The sequence below is a fragment of the Anopheles merus genome, chromosome 2R, assembly GCF_017562075.2.
Source record: "Anopheles merus strain MAF chromosome 2R, AmerM5.1, whole genome shotgun sequence".
In the NCBI taxonomy this organism is placed as follows: domain Eukaryota; kingdom Metazoa; phylum Arthropoda; class Insecta; order Diptera; family Culicidae; genus Anopheles; species Anopheles merus.
Window position 1 is genome coordinate 44588764 of NC_054082.1, and position 13967 is coordinate 44602730.

Genomic DNA, 13967 nt, shown 5'->3' on the forward strand with positions numbered 1-13967 from the left:
GCAACGAAGGCAAACTACGACACCAGCACGAAGATTGTATAGTTCGTTCGGTCGTTATTTCGGAGCTTTATGGAAATAACTGCATGCAGTTATGTAGTGAACGAAGCATGCAGTGAGTGGGTGGTTTGAACTTTAAAGACACGATTGGAAGTGAGTGTCCACGAGCATCACATACGGTAGTAGTGACATTGATAAGATAATTGAACCTTAATTCGATTGTTTGATTTAGTACTCTTTGGTCGTCGCAACATTCATAGTTTGCAATGACGAATGTGTTAAATGGGTATTGATGTGATAAGAGTGGTTATAAAGTATGATCTTAATTTATAAATAAATAAATAAATATATAAAATAAAATTTCCACTTCAAAACCTGAGCAATCAAAAAAGTTAATGTCTGATCTAAGCCTGATGCAAAATACCTCGTGGTTAACTTCAATTGTATGCGTCCCAACATATCAAACATAACATAACATGCTGTGTTACATCGTACACTAGGAAAAGGTCTATTTACCATTATTTACGATTACAAAATTGATGACAGACCAGTGCCGCGTACAAATGTGAACCGCGATTTTGGTGTTCATTTAGATAGCAGACTATCGTTTCAGAACCACTATGAAGCAACACTTTCAAACGCTTTCCGTTTATTAGGTTTAATAATTTTGCGTGTTGCGATAGACTTCAAGGATCCATTCAATGTAAAAGCTCTGTAATGTGCAATTGTCCGTCCTTCTTCAGAATTTGTTAGTATTATTTGGACAGCAACAACAATATTTAATAGATAGGTTAGAATCGGTTCAGCGCAAGCTTACTCATTCATTGTTTTATCGTCTCCCGTGGTCACGTAATTCTGTTTGTCCCCCTTACCCTACAAGGTGCCTGCTTTTTGGACTAAAACCTCTGCAATATAGAAGAAGGAAATAATGTTGACTTGAAGTAAAATTTAAACTTTTTACGTACCTTTTCACATACTCTAGTATGGCGGAGGAGCCGGTCTGGTGGTACAGTCGTCAACTCGTACAACTTAACATCATGCCCGTCATGGGTTCAAATACCGAATAGTCATGGGTTCAAATACCGTGCCGCCATACGTTGGATTGACTATCCTACTATGGTAACAATAAGTCTGTGAAAGTCAAGCTCACTTCACTAGCGGGTACAGACAGACAGAATAATGATAGTAATAATAATAATAATAATAGTAATTATAAACGTAATAGTAATGATAATAATAATAAAAAAAGAAAAAATGATAATAATGATAATAATAACAATAATAATAATAATAAAAACAATAATACTAATACTAAATAATAATATATAATAATAATAATATAATAATATAATAATAATAATAATAATAATAATAATAATAATAAAAATAATAATAATAATATAAAATAATAATAATAATAATAATAATAATAATAATAATAATAATAATAATAATAATAATAATAATAATAATAATAATAATAATAATAATGATAACAATAATAATAGTAATATAATAATAATAATAATAATAATCATAATAATAATAATAATAATAATAATATATATTGTAATAATAATATAATAATAATAATAATAATAATAATAATAATATAATAATAATAATAATAATAATAATAATAATAATAATAATAATAATAATAATAATAATAATAAATTATTAATAATAATAATATAATAATAATAATAATAATAATAATAATAATAATATAATAATATAATAATAATAATAATATAATACTATTATGTTCCAGCAAAAAGAATCAAACACAAAAATCAAACAGTTTTTTTTAAATTTTTTTAGTATGGCAGATCGCATGTTTTCCTTTTTACTGAAAAAGATAGTTTAGTAGTAGAAGTTTATTTTAAAGAAAGTATTTCAAATTTAATTTTCTTTACTCCTGCTTAGTAGCCCGTGTCACATCGATATTGCTCAATACGGGATACAGAGGTGTTGCCTACATCAGATTTCAACTCACGTCTCATCGAGTTATATGAAAGGATACATATTCATTTGTTAAGTGATCCACACGCACATTACCTACACCAATATGCCTTCTTGTGAAAGGGACTACTTGTCTACTCACATCACATACAGACAGTCTTCGATCGGCTCTCATTTGAAGAGAATATAAGAAAAAAATGAAAAAAAATAGATTAAAGGAAACAGTAGATGATAAAAACTCTGAGTGCTATGTTACCAACAAAAAAACGCCTTAGGTTGGAAGAAACATGGTCAAACTACCAACATCAACGCATTGTACTTGTCGGGCATAAAACTAACAATTCTGAGCCTTTCTCATAGAATTCTCATAGAGTATTCTTAACTCTCCTTTTTGAGAATGTTGAGTAGGCCATCCTACTCATTGTACAATATAACAATATTTTCACCAATTTACCTCTTTACATTTTGCATAAAAGTGTCGTAATCCCTCATCGATGGTGCACAAACAATGTCTAAGTTAATTTACTTTTTTATCCCTACTAGTATTTTTTGGCCTCTTCCTATATATTTCTCTTTGCGTCTATATGTATTTCCCACTTCATCTTGCTTTCTGATTAATGTCTGTTTCTCTTTACCTGCTTTTCTCATTTTCGATATTCTTTTCTTTCATTCCTTTAAAACTCCCTAAAATACACACGATTTCTACTTGAAGAAGGCACACATGCACCATTCTGTCGACCTCTATTGCCCTCTACTCTATTGTGCAATCTTGCAATGAAGATCATGGTGATGATTCTTCTAACGTCCTCAACTTCATGGCTTCCATTCCGCTTCCCTTGGCAACGTATGCCAGTTCCACTCATGCACTCGACAATATACTCCTTTTGTTCTCACACTCACCTCTGAGCGTGTCCTGGAGCTACCTCGAATATTTGCATAATAAAATTCCTTCCATCTATTGTTATTAAACCGTACAGGAGTGGGAGCTGTGTGATCAGACTCACGGAACGGATGAGGAATATTTGTGACTGCGAAGAAATAAGACGAAAGATCGTCAGTGTATTGAGGTCTTGGTCAACTAACAGCCGAGGATATGAATACGAGCATAACTGCTGTTTCGAGTATGCGGAGCTACATATAATAGAAGAAAAAGAAAACGAGAAAAGGTAGACTTTTCCCGGCTCTCTGCTGCATCCATCTAGCTGCATCGTAGTATGTTGCAAGAGGTCTGATCTTTGAGCGTTTCTTTTTTTCAATTACGTTTTCCTTCGGATTTGCTTGAATAGGGTGCACGAATTCGTGTATACACATTTATTGTCAAATTGTTGGAGCACTAGCAACAACAAGGTACGACACTTAGACGATACTTTTATCAGTTGTGGGTGTCGAGAAAAAAAACTTCTTTCTTGTGAATGGGAGACATTTGAGACGATTGAGAAAGCAATGCAGTTATGAGCAGCTTAGTATGCTTTTGGTAGTAAAATTGATGATACTGTTGGATGTTTTACATGCGTGAGGTATCAACAATACGATTGAAAATATTTATTTTATAGTGTGTGCTGCACCATGATTTTCCTCCTTATACATCAACGTCCACTCAATTTACAAACAGTCTTTTAGGTTAAAAAAATGTGTTGCTAACAAATTATTAATGTACGAGGTTTAGAAAAAAGAGAATCAAATATTTCATGTGAGATATTTAAATGAAATGAACAAAAATTTGTATAAGTCGGCATATTTACCGCAATATTTAAATGTCTTTTAAAACGAAAAAAATATCGTTTTTTAGATGACTTATTACCTATTCTGTCTATAAATGAAAGCATATTTCAATAATTTAATTACAGTACTATGGGTGAGACTCTGGCTGTGCTTTTGTTCTTCGTTTCGATTGAAACGTCACGTGGGAGGAAGGGGAGGGAGATACAGGAATGGTAATGATACATTCTGCACATCATCTTTTGTTAAAGCAATGGTTTGCAGAATGGGCCAACATTATTTTCTTTTATTAACTTTTTAGCAGTATTTTATTAAGGAGTTGTGCATTTTCTAATAATCGTGGCACTGTCTAAGAGTTTAACAAGTCTTCGGAAGGTGAGCGAAAAACTTCAAACTTGATTTTCCTAGCCTATCGCAACATAACTGACGATTCGGTTAAAAAACCTTTAAACCGAGAAATGAGGAAAGAATGTTAGTTTACCTAGTAAAGATATAATTCTTCAACTCGTTAGTTTACAACTCACGTTCACGAAACAGCTACCTTAGGAATGAACTGATTGAGAAACACTCTGCTGTGAAATCCAAAGGAAAGGTAGAAGCAGAAGAAAATTATTGAAGGTACAACGACTAAACTCCAACCCAATCTTTTCGATCCGTTCTTCAAGAGCTGTAGGAGTTGGGAAGGATGGCTTTCACTTCCGCTTAATTTCCGCCTTTTAACACTGATTTTACTTGATTGGAGCTGAAAACAATAGCTAAAGGAAATGCAACCTGAACTGCCTTCTACTTCACGGGCTTCTCTTTTCTAACCCGACGAAAAATGCTTCCGGCCGGAAAGTTGTAACACCTCCGGTTCATCCCCGTTCAGCGTACGTAGCACTCCAGTCTCCCCTACGATTGAGTCGTCCGGTATCAGTAACGAAATCGGTTTGTTCGTCGTTTGCCGCCTTTCAGTTCACGCAAGTGCTGGAGTGAATTTCTGGGTTTTAATTAAAATCAAATTCAATTAAACTTCAAATGACCATCTCGAAATGCAAAGTCATTCAAGCGTCCCATCGTTTCGGGCGTGTGCGTGGCCAGCTCGAATGTTGAGTTGAGTGAGACGGCAAATCACGAACTAGTACTCTAAATTAAGCTTATAGCTTTGGTTGACGTTTGAAAAAAAGGTAGTTTTATAAAATTTTCACCTTTTCGTTCAATAATTTACCACAACAGAAAATGCAGGGAGCACAGAGTTACATTGAAAAGAGCATCTGCTCTAACTTTGTAGGAAGAGAAATACGTCGATAAAAATCTGTTTGGAAAATACAAAGAGAATGTAATATGGGAATGATTTGTTCTTTTTCTGTTTTTTTCATGCCAACTAAAGTACTTAATAATAAATGAAAATGGAAATGTGCGTTTGACTTCTGGGCTAGTTAGTATCCGTGATACACGAGAAAAATGAACTAGATAAAAGAGCATGTGATGCCAAAATGGCACGAAAAATGTGTTCAGTTCCTCCTCATACGGATGAATGAATTATTTGCAGCTTTGATCCGATTCCAAAATCCAGAAATTTCATCAATGCACAGTGTAATATGGGAATGTATTTAATTAGATTGAGCACTCCTGCGGACTTTTTTCTCCACTTTGATTGCATACACGAATTCCAACAACCGCTGAACTGATTGCAAAGTTTTGCAGAATCGGCAATTTACCATAAGGCCGACAAACCTGTTTGGCCGACGTTAGTTGACGCCTGTTGATCCTTTAAAAACCCTATCAATTACCTCCAAGAAACAAGGGATAGTGAGGGATACTGTTTTTATGCGTTTTGGTAGAAAAAATATAACAGTTTCCTGTTGTCCTGTGTAGTTTTTCGTCTTCAAGAGAGGAAGAAATCAGGAAAAGAAATAAATATATTAAAAAGGACGATTCCTACCACCACCGGTATTTTACTAAAGAGCATACTTTATACAGCGTACATGGAGAAAGAATGACAATATCAAAATAATAGCGTACAGTAATATGTTGGGTAATGTTTTTGAAGAACTTAGGCAATATACCCCAACACAAGCTCTTTTGCTAGGCTAAATTCTTAAGACATGATTTGTACACCCTTCGGTCAAATTCAAATCCAATGGCTGGCTCTTTCGTCGTGTGGGTATATTTCTCCAGATAAAGACGAAGGGGATTAAAGGCACCTGGATACACTCCACGAGACGTGTTTGAAGAAAATACGACGAAATGAAGACTATTTGGTACACAGGGATGAATTGCAATTTTGATTTCTTGTTCTATGGATAGGTTCGAACATTGGATTGTGCTGGGCTTTCATCGTTTTCTCTGCTGGTAATGTGCGAGTGGTGGTGATGTTTCGGGTTGCTCTAGCTCTTTGGAAGTCATCTTGCATCTAATTTTAATAGAAAATGGAATTTATCTTCTTCCACGCTGTTTGCAATACATGCCCATCTGGAACTTGAAAGTAAGTCGAAAAAAAAAACGGATGAAATGGTTGCCAAGATTCACTGAAGGGTAGACATAAACATAAGACAAAAACGAACCCAAATCCCGTTAGTCGACGCTGTACTAACGATTCGGTAGACGTTATACAGTTGCGAATAGGTTTTACCTCATTACAGGGTTTCCCACGATTATTGGTCGGTTCCCATCAATTTTGGTGGGTTCCCATATTTTTTGGTGCGTTCCCACGATTTTTGGCCGTTTCCCAGAATTTTTTGGTCCGATTGTATTGATATCAAATCTGAAAATACCAATAAATTATAGGAACGAACCAAAAATCTATGAGATACGACCAAAAAATCGTGGGAACGCACCAAAAATCATGGAAACTGACCAATAAATCGTGGGAAACCCTGTATACGGTTTACTTGAATGCTCCAATACTCAATGGTCCAAACACGACAATCTTGCCAAATATGGCTAGAAATGTTGTTCGTCTCCTGATATCATTTCACTGTTTCTCATGGCGCTTCTAGAGCAGCTTAACAATCCTGAAATAGTTTTCATCTCATTTCACTTTCAATGCAACCGAAATACAACATTTCTCTGGCGTATTGTCTATGCCACTGTTGTGAATGTTGGTCTTTGCCGTGTAATCAGTGGCCTCTGATTTATTGCATTGAGCGGCAGCCGTTTTATTTATTGCACTGAGCAAGATGAGTTGATGTTATCGAATAGATTGAGATGCACCAAATCTCAAATCTCTTACTACTTCTAGCTTAAGCGTGACTAATGTTGACACTAATTTGAGCCATTAGAAAAACTACACTACAGTACCAATTTGTGTGTTGTATTATATGAATGATGAAAAGTACCTCATAGCGATAAACTGTGCCATGGCATTAATAAATTACAAAAATAAAATTAAGTATGTTACTGTAAATGGTAAATGTTACTAATATATATAGTATATTCATATGAGTAATATGTAAAAATTTATACATAATAAATACATATTATTTAAAAGATTAGTGCATAAAATTTCCACAAAGCAGCATTTACAAATCATCATATGTTTTCTCTTGTGGTGATGTAAGTGATATGCGTTTGGTTACTCGTCTGGGAATGGCAAATAATTTTTGGTTGTGACACGCCAGCCATATGTCCAAACTCTATGTCATCTTGGTAGCTTATTTTTTCGGTATACTCGAATGTCCAAGAAGTCATGAGTTAGCAAGATTGTCATGTGCTTGTGTCCATGTTCCTTTTTTATGTCACATTGTAGCTAGATAAATGGATCAATTGATAGTAGATTTCGTGTATGTATGTATGTGCTACAAGATATTTTTGTATGGAAAAGTATACTGAATTAATAATTGAAACCAATCGAACGGAAGTGTGATAGTTCGAACGTGAGAGTTTTTATCACTTGAGCAATTGTTCACGCTCAATGCGAATTGTTATCCTGTCCAGGATTGTTTGTGGCTGATGAGCTGTGGTTTTAGAACACGAATGCTTCACCAATAATGTTGTTTGTTGTTTTTATTATTCTTTTTGGAAGATGGTGAGAAAAAATGTTCTTCCTTCATACTAACTCCGCACAATGCAATGGATTATTCAGTTGTTTTAGTGAAAAAAGCCAGTGGTGTTGATGAAACAAGGCACAACGGAGAAGATAACAAGCGGCATGAAAAACTCTCGTGCAGTCTCGTACTTAATTTAATTGGATTCAAACCAAATTTCACTAACACACACATGTAGAAGAGATGAGGTTTTGCAGCTAATGGTGGTTGGATTGCACTCTTTTCTAGAAAAGAGCTTTTCATTTACTAGTCGTAGACATGTTCGTTTTTCTATCAAACTCGTTACTTAGCGAGATGGTTTTATCACCAGAAGATTCCTTGTTAGTAACTGTAGGCTGTCGTTTTTATTGATTGTTTTTCATGGCTAACAATGGTTTGGACAGTTCCAATCTCACAGCCCTAATCTTTTCTAGTACGTTTTTCACCATTAACTTATCTATGTCCACCTTTTTAGCATTAAAACGGTTATCAACTGTACCTGCTATTTTTGATAGCAAACCTAGTGCATGTTTTTATTGTTTTATAAATTGACTGGTGAATGTGATTAAATATTTGATTTATATAAGAGCAGTATGACACTATGGTATATAAAACTTTAACTTTATATACTCATTTCGGGAAAACCCATCGCTGATCTAGACTGGTATTAGCTACTAATGTGTTGCTTATAGAGGATAGTTGCGTTTAAGCCTGGTATTAACTGGTCTTTACACCACGTCTTTCTGCTGCATGACGAATCGAGACCATTTTACAGACTTTAAAAATGTTTCTCAAAGGTAATTTACGCTTTGTAGTACTGGCCACAGTATTGGCCAATTTTGTTAAGGGAAATTGATGCGGTTAACAACGTCATAATATTTACATAATTGAAATATTACTTTTTTATAACAAATATTTATGTTACGTAACTAGGAAATGTTAATATCATTAGGGAATGCCAGTTACAAGGAGTTTCACGAAGGTTTATTGATAACTTTGAACTCTAACAGAACATTTTGTTTTTAAACTTACATATACCAGGAGCATATTCACTGTTAAAAAATAAGGGAAATACTACGAGCAAGAATAAAATATTTAGCACACAGTATTTTTATCAAATGAATTTTCGTTTCCTCGACTAGAATTGTTAGAATTAGTATAAAAGGGGCTCAATCCTCATCTCGAGATTCATTCCCCGACAGTACGTCGAATAAACACATTTAAACACTACACAGTTTTGGCGACGAGGATATAAGGTAAACGTGTGAAACCTCTCTCTAATCAGTCGTGCGTTTTGATCAACATCGGATCAAATCGTTATCAGTCGGTCAGTCAGTCGATCTCGTGTCTGAGATTAGTGCGGTGTAGTGTTGTGTTAGTGTGCAGAGGCAACTTAGGATGCCCGACGGGGAAGAGCCAAAGTCGTCAACGTCAGGCTTAGGGCATATGAAAATGGCAATGCCAATGTTTGGCCACATGGAACCGTTCGTCGTTGGTGAAAATTTCGACGAATATGAAAATCGCCTGCAGCAGTTCTTCATCGTAAACGACGTAGAAGAAAGTAAAAAAGTGCCAATGCTGGTTACAATGGCGGGTCCATCATTATATTCCATGGCATCACGAATATGTTCGCCAGATGATCCGTGTTCTAAATCGTATAAGGACCTGCTCAAACTGTTGAAACAGCACTTACCCTCAAAAGTTAACGTGGTGGCAGAGCGATACAAGTATCGCAAATGCGAACAAGCGATAGCTCAAACAATAACGGAGTTTATTATCGAACTAAAAGCGTCCTCACAATCTTGTGATTTTGGAACGTTTTTGCAACAAGCGCTACGCAATCAATTCGTAGCAGAGGTGCATAACTCCGGGTTGCGCACTAAACTCCTTACCGAAGAAGGTCTCACCTTCGAAAAAGCGTGTGAGATTGGCAGAAGCTGGGAAGCGGCGGAGCACGAGTGTAAAGAGATGCAGGGAGCATCAAAACTGGCAACGCTAAAGCCACGCACAGCTTGGAAGCCGTCAGAGAAAATGCCAGCTAAACAGAATAGAAAAGGGACAACGCATGCGGGATCTAAGCCTTCATCGGAACGCGACAAAAACTGTTTTCGATGTGGTAGGGCTCACAACCCAGAATCTTGTCCTGCCAAACAATGGACGTGTTACGCATGCGGAAAGGTTGGTCATGTGTCATCGTTGTGTCGGTCAAAAAAAAAAAAAAATCGAGTGGCTGAGCTTGTGGACGCTATGGAGCATATAAACCTGAACCAGTTGAAAGATGCTGACGATACATCGAAACCAACAACGTGCCAGAACGAGAAGTTCACCGGTACGATTTGCAGTGCCAGCGGTGCGAGTTCAACGCGCACAGATATACCAGCGACAATGGAGCTGCAAATTGAAGGTGTGATGGTGTGTTTCGAGGTAGACACCGGCACGTGCGAATCGGTGATATCGAGAGAGACGTACGAGGAGAAACTCTCTCACGTGCAGTTGCGGAAGACGACAAAGGTGTTTCAAACGGTGTCAGGGCAAACTATTCGTCCAAAATGAGAGCTACTAGTACAAGTGAGAAACAGGTAAGGCAATTTCGTTTGGCTAAATATTTTTGTTCTAGAACCAGAAAAAAATAAGGTGCTTACACCACTCCTCGGTCGCTCAAGTTTAGATATCATCATGCCAGAATGGAGAAAACTGGTAAGTCTCAATTTTTCGTCTATTGATGCTATTCAACACAATTTTAAGTCTGAAATTCAACACAAATACCCATACGTAATTACGGGGGATGCCAGTCAGGCAATTGAAGGGTTTACAGCGGATATAATCCTTAAGCAAGATGCTGTACCCATATTTCATAAACCATACACTGTACCGTTCAAATTTCGTGAAAAAGTAGAAAAGGAAATAGATAGCATGGTGGGAAGCGGAATCTTAGTCCCAGTACGTACGTCCACATGGGCTAGTCCTATAGTAATAACACCAAAAAAGGATGGAACAATTCGAATTTGTTTAGATGGGAAAGCTACATTAAATCGATTTATTTCCACGGAACATTAGCCGTTGCCGGCTATTGATGACATACTAGCCAAATTGTCGAATTTTATTTATTTTTGCAAAATCGATTTAACCGGGGCTTACCTACAGGTACGTTTGTCCAACTCAGCGCAAGAGTTATGTACCGTAAATACCCATAGAGGATTGTTCAAATACACAAGAATGCCTTTTGGTATAAGTTCAGCGCCGTCTGTATTTCAATCTATAATAGATCAAATACTACTCGGGACAAAAGCTATTCCTTATTTAGAAGATATTCTAATTGGTGGAAGTACCATAAGTAAATGCAAAGAAAATTTATTCCAGGTGTTGTTTAAATTAAATAAACATAAAGTTCAATTAATTGGGCTAAATCGCGATTTTTCCAAACACAAATCGAACACCTCGGGTTCATGCTAACAAGCGAGGGAATACGTCCATGTAAAGGTAAAGTGGAAGCAATCTGTCTTGCTCCAGCACCTAAAGATATTGGTCAGTTACAGTCATTTTTAGGTATGTTCAACTACTACCACAGATTTTTGCCGAATTTGTCATCGGAGTTACATCCGTTATATAATTTGCTAAAGAGAGATAGCAAATTCACATGGTCCAACGAGTGCGAGACAGCGTTTAAAAAATGTAAGGAGCTCTTGGTTTCTAACGATGTGTTGAAACCCTACGATCCAAAAAAGCCACTTATACTAACAACGGATGCCAGTCCGTATGGGGTAGGTGCCGTGTTATCGCACATAGTGGATCAAGTAGAGAAGCCTTTGCCTCATCAACACTAACAAGCGCGCAAATGAACTACGGGCAAATACATAAAGAAGCTTTAGCGGTTGTGTTCGGCGTAAAAAAATTTCATAAGTATTTGTATGGTACGAGTTTTACTCTCGTTACGGACAGTTCTTCGCTGAGGCAAATTTTTAACCCACACAAGGGATCGTCCGCTGTCGCAATTTCTAGATTGCACAGATGGGCAGTAATTTTGTCGAATTATTCCTACAACGTGGTACATAGGCCAGGTAAAGGTATTAGTCATGCCGATGCATTATCTCGTCTACCATTGCCAATCAAACATCGTATTGAGCACATATCGGTTGCAGATAATAACCTGCAACAATTTATTGGTGTGGAAGAAATAGAGGAAGAGCAGCACAAGGATGCTGTTATCAGTAACATTATTAATTGGATTATACATGGTTGGCCAAAAGAAGTAGTGGAAGAAATGAAACCGTATTCAAAAATGGTAGAGAATTTTGAGGTCGAAAATAATTGTCTCTATTTTGAAGATCGGGTAGTAGTGCCAAAGTCACTACAAAGTCGAGTGTTACAAAAATTGCATGAAAATCATGATGGGGTTATAAGAATGAAAATGATCGGTCGATCATATTTTTGGTGGAAAGTTTTTGACAAAGATGTACTAAATACACTTAAATCTTGCCCTATTTGTCAAAAAACTCAAAGGGTACCAAAAGAGACAGTTACATCAAGTTGGCCTTCAGCTACACATGCCTTTGAACGCATTCATTGGGATTTATTCTATTTTGACGGAAATACTTTTTTGATAGTAGTGGATGCTTATTCAAAATTTATAGATATTAAATCATTAAGTAAAACGTGTACGGAGAGTGTATTGGAGCGTTTAGATGAAATCTATACGTATTTTGGGTTCCCAAATGAAGTGTGTTCGGACAATGGTCCACCCTTCAACTCCTCAGGTTTTATAGAAGCCTGTAAGGCAAATAATATAAAGGTGTTGAAATCTCCTCCTTATCACCCCCAGTCAAATGGATTAGCGGAGAGGGGAGTTCAGACAATTAAAAAAGTGTTGAAAAAGTATCTGATTGATGAGTGATTGAAACAAATACCACTTCGGAAAAAAAAATTAACAAAATACTATTCAATTATCGCAATACTCCATTTACATCTACTGGTAAAACTCCTTCTTCATTATTATTAAGTTATGTGCCACGCACATTATTAAATACGAGCAACCCGGTTAAGCTATCTATACAAAATGATAAAAGAGGCGTAACTATACTTCCCAAAACGAATTGCATACCTAAACAAGTAAGTCCCACGCATACATACAGTCGCGGAGATAAGGTATTGTATAGAAACCATATGGAAGAATATGTTAGATGGATACCAGCGGTGGTATTAGAGAAAATAAGCCCAAACACTTATTTGATTAATTTACAGGGCAATGTGAGAATGGTTCATAAAAATCAGATTCGGTTTTCTGAGCTTGCAGATCAATACCAACCAACCCTTCCGTTAATAGAAAGTAATTCAGTTTCAGAGACAGTTTCAATCACTAATCAAGTACCAAGCATACCAAGCGAAACAAAAAATAAGAACTACAAAAAGAAAACGAAGTGAGTCTTCTTCACCCAAGTTACGCAGGTCAAAAAGAATCAAGGATAGGCAAAGAAGAAATAGCAAGCGTAATTTTGGATTATAAGAGTAGTCTGTAATCCTTAAAAAAAATCTCTAAAATGTCATTTAAAGCTGCGAGAAGTGTTATATAGCGAACTACTACTAATACGATATGAACTATATTAGTATAAGTTAGAATAGTAATGTGAGTGCAGACTGTTTTTGGCTATTGTTAGAATTAGTATAAAAGGGGCTCAATCCTCATCTCGAGATTCATTCCCCGACAGTACGTCGAATAAACACATTTAAACACAACAGACAGAACAGGGGTTTTGATGACATTATAAATTTTTTTCCCTTAGACTGCAGCTTGGAGCTCATCAGATGGTAAACAAATGGTTTTCGAGAAACATGTGCTGGTTTTAAATAATCCATGTATTAAAAAGCTTGCTACTTTTAAGACATCTTAAAATAAAAAAAATACGCTTCGGTGTAGGGCGTTAACGAAAAAATGACAACTCAATAGTATTGCCGAACATGTCAACGCCTGCTCCCTAACAATTCAATATCTTTAAGCTTTCCAAGAAAATAGGCCCTAGTACACGTACTTGGGAATGAAAATGTGTAAGCAGGCGTTCAGTGCATAACTATTATACTAGATCTGCGAAAATACAATTCGGATGGTGTAGAATATGCTAATCAATTAAATAGTTCGCCCATGTTTCTGAACACGGTTCACAAGAGCTATATCTGTTTTCTTCTTTTCCGTTTTCTAACATTGGGGCCCTTTCCGTTTGAAGTTCGTAGGCTGAAATGCCAGCCTGTCAGCTGTTTGCATTGTATAGCAGTTTTCGGGCAGCTATC